The sequence below is a fragment of the Olea europaea genome, unplaced genomic scaffold (assembly GCF_002742605.1).
Source record: "Olea europaea var. sylvestris unplaced genomic scaffold, O_europaea_v1 scaffold2078, whole genome shotgun sequence".
NCBI classification, from domain to species: Eukaryota; Viridiplantae; Streptophyta; class Magnoliopsida; order Lamiales; family Oleaceae; genus Olea; species Olea europaea.
Window position 1 is genome coordinate 16,809 of NW_019238703.1, and position 4,252 is coordinate 21,060.

The window sequence follows — 4,252 nt, forward strand, 5'->3', positions numbered from 1 at the left end:
ATATATATATATATATATATATATATATACACGATCATCATATTTTACAAAACAATAAAAACAAGAGTAGACAAAAATATTGTTTTTTTCTAATTTCAAAACACGCAAGCAAAATTGTTTGACAAAACCATCATCAACAAAAAGAAATGCTAATTAATGAATTATGAAGATAAAAATTCAAAGAAAAATTGGAGACATATACGTTAGAATAAACAAAGTTTGAGGACCTTGAATGCAATTGAAATTAAAATTGTGGTACCATTAAAATAAAGTGCAACGTGTCATTGCTTCTTAGATTACTTTTTCATAGATATCATTTTCACATATCATATCACATCATATTCCTCATTCAATCATGCTACACTATAAGAATATAATAATAATAAATCTGCTCAGTTTCTTGACATAATATTATATGAAATTCTATTATTCAACTGTTTTAAAAAAAATTAATTTTTGCATCCAATCATCTGTTGCTAACACTACATTTGTCAAGTAGGTGAGCACATTTTTCTATTAAAGTGGCTTGATCCTTCCTCCCTTCCTTTTCCTACTTAAGAAATAATAATTTAAATTCTTATATAAAACACCAATTTCCTCAAGTGGCCACATGTATTATTTTAAAATTATCCATGTAAGATAATGAATTTAAATCAAATATTACTTTGTGTAAAATTATACAATATTGTAAAATAATTTGAAAATCGTTTTCAGAACGACTTTAGAGCATTTCAATACGTTTGAATCTGTTTTAAAAAGTTTGGTTGTGCATTTGTTTAGATGTATATAACTCAATTAAGTTTGAATTTTGGATAGTAATATTCATTATTTATTACTAAATACTCAATTACGTTTCATTAAATACTCAATTACGAATGAAAACGTGCAACCTAGGGACACACACTAATGATAAAATGCACTTAAAGATAATCTGGTCATATGGCAATGATGCCTTTGTAATTGATTATTAAACACATGATGATTATATAACAATGTCATATTATGACTAAAATAATGTTCATTTAATTTTTTAAATCCAATTATGATAAGAGTAATGTTATTCATAATGAAAACTATCGATAGTCAACTTATATGGTTTACAAGTGACAATCTGTTGACAAATTGTGCTATTTATGACGATTATCGGTAATTTTCACCATAAATCGCATTATTCTTATGATAACGTTGAATGTTATATACACACTATTCTAAGATATTACAAAACAACGATGGCTATTAAAATGTTGACCTATATGATGGTAAATGAAAAAATAAGGTACAATATGTCCAAGGTTATTCTTGAAAACGTTCAACATTAGCATTAATTATTTTTTCATAGATAATCTAGGCTAGATTTCAAAAAGATTTTAACACGTAAAAATGAAATTTGATTGTTCAATAATGATTATGCGAGCTCATCTCCAACACAATTCATTCTAGAAAGACACAAATTATTAAAACAAAGAATTGGAAATTCAAATCTCATCGTGAACTAGTGAAGAAGATACTGCGATCCACAAAGGGAAAATTTGATCAGTCTTCTTTAAATCTTGGTAATCTACCTTTAAACCCCTTCAGTCACACTTGTCACGAGGACAATAGGAAATTTCACAAAAAAATGATGGGAAAAGTGAAGTAGGAATCATGTTACTTTGTAAGGGAGAATTGCAGTTGAGGTATCAAATCTTTGATTTATTAGCAGACTTTGCCCAAACTTTTCGTTTATGCCACCCACGATACCGAACCTTTCAAAAACTCGCAGTGGAAGTCTAGATGGATGGAAACTGTTAATTTGACCGTTAGTTGACCAAAGATTTAACATTGACCATTATTTTTGACTAATTTTAAAATGATAAAATGGTAACTTTACATTTTTCAAAAAAAAAAAATAATAATTACAATATATTAATAATTAAATCAAAACACAAAAATACTATTCATCTTCTTCTCCAACCCCCCCCCCACACACACACACTCACCCATTCACCCACTTCCCAAAACCAACACCTACCAATTTCTGCATCCACTCATCAGAAATGCTTCTCTTAGAATCTAGATCTCACTTTGTCCAAGACATTTCTTTAAAATTAAATCCATAACAAACGAAATAGAGACAACAAATCCTTATTCTCAATCAATTTCTCGACTCCTTTTATGAAGTTGATCCCAGATTACAGCAAGAAGAAAGTCTTATTGCCATTAAATTAGAGGTTTTCCCCCACTCCATTTGATGCATTACTAGATCTACTAGAAAACTCAAAGCAATTAGATCTCTTCTACTCAAAATGAGTCTCTAAATACCCACATCAAATTAAGCTATATAACAGGTTCCTTAGTATTAAGAAGGAAAGAAGAGGAAGGTGATACGAGTAAATGGAAATTTGATAAGAAAATGGCTTTTGGTGGGTGCCGATTTTTTTGTGGGTGTTGGTTTTGGGAAGTGGGTGGGTGGATGGGTGAGTGTGTTGGGGGGGTGGAGAAGAAGATGAATAGTGTTTTTGTATTATGATTTAATTATTAATATATTGTAATTTTTTTTTAGTTGAAAAATGTAAAGTTACAATTTTATCCTTTTAAAATTAGTCAAAATAATGGTCAATGTTAAATCTTTGGTCAACTAACGGTCAAATTAACATTTTTCATCCATTTGGATTTCCACTGTGAGTTTTTGAAAAGTTTGGTATCGTGGATGGCACAAACTAAAAGTTTGGGCAAAATCTGCTAATAAACGAAAGGTTTGGCACCTCTGATGCAATTTTCCCTACTTTGTAAATACCAATGATAACCACAAAAATTCAAATGAAAGCACCAATATTCTCTTGATTATCATTATTTCGAATGACTTTATATCTCATACGACAATCTACAAATAAGATAAGAACGACCGAATTTTCATGTTGAAGAGAAAATTAAGGATCAGAAAGTTAAAACAGGAAGCAATATTAGGATAATACGTGTAAAGCTATGGCAGAAAGTATTCACATCCTGACATCCTATATGAAAAGGTTAAAGCCCCACATGACCCTGTCCCCAAGCCGGGACAGGGAGTATGAAAATGCTCCTTCAAAGTACACTTCCTTCACATTTTCCTTTTTTTTTTTTTTTTTGTTGCCCTACTTTCAAGCACGCAATTGCCTTTATCAAAAACAAAGAAATAAGACAAGATATCAGATCATGTAACAAGGCAGAAAGTTCTACGCTAAAAGAAAAGTACCAAGGGAAATTAAAGTCAAAATATAACAAGTTTTTATTTTAAAGAATCCAACTAAACGCTTGAGTAGATATAGTTGGGACAAATATATAAGCACAGAGAGGAGAAAGTAGAATATAAGAAAGTTCCTAGATTTTCGAAACAATCAACAACTTGGCTGCACACAAAAAAAATAAATAAATAAATAAATAATCCTAAGATGGTGCTCCGGGGCATAGTCCAGTGATGCAAAGAACAGGAGTGGGGTTATCTCATGCCTTGTTGGCAGCCGCATTGTTGGGTTTCGATTCCTAAAACATGGAATTAGACTCCTTGTAGGCGCAATGTACAGACAGCTCTTATTCCCTGACTTGGTGGGACACATCCCGCGATTTACTTCTCTCACAAAACTTTAAAGGCAGGGCGGTGAGAGCCCTCAAGGTTGGGGTTCAACCTTTTTTTTTTTTTTTTTAAACCTGAGATGGACATGCTTGAACATATAAACCTACACCCCTTTTCGCCAAAGAAAACCATACACATCCACAATAATCAAACCCCCTCTGCCATCATTAGAAACTCTCAACACCAACTTCCACATCTGCCATCACCACAGCAGCAGTATCATTATTCTACAAAAATAGCAGTAATAAAGGATAAGCATGGAACGGAGTGCATTGTGGAACATGTAAGGAATTAGGGGTGGACCCGGACGGAGGTTCAGTGGGAGCGAAACCAAAAAACCTTGGGAAGAAAAAAATAATCTAAAAACCTAAAAAAAATTGGGAAAAAACTGAAAATCTGAAAATCAAGTGAGGGCGGCCGACCCCACTGGGCATCAAGTAGGTCCGCCCCTGTGAGGAATGAAGGAGTTATTAGAGGTGATTTGAAGATATATCAACCTAGGGAGCTCACAGAAAAGAGAGACTGAAGGGAGTTTTGAGGATGGATAAAATGCAGGTTGTGCAGTAGTTTTCTATTATATTTCTATTTTTAGGTTAATTTAGTTTTATACTGACTCTCTCTTTTTTTTTTTTTTTTTTTTTTTTTGTAATAAATTAAATT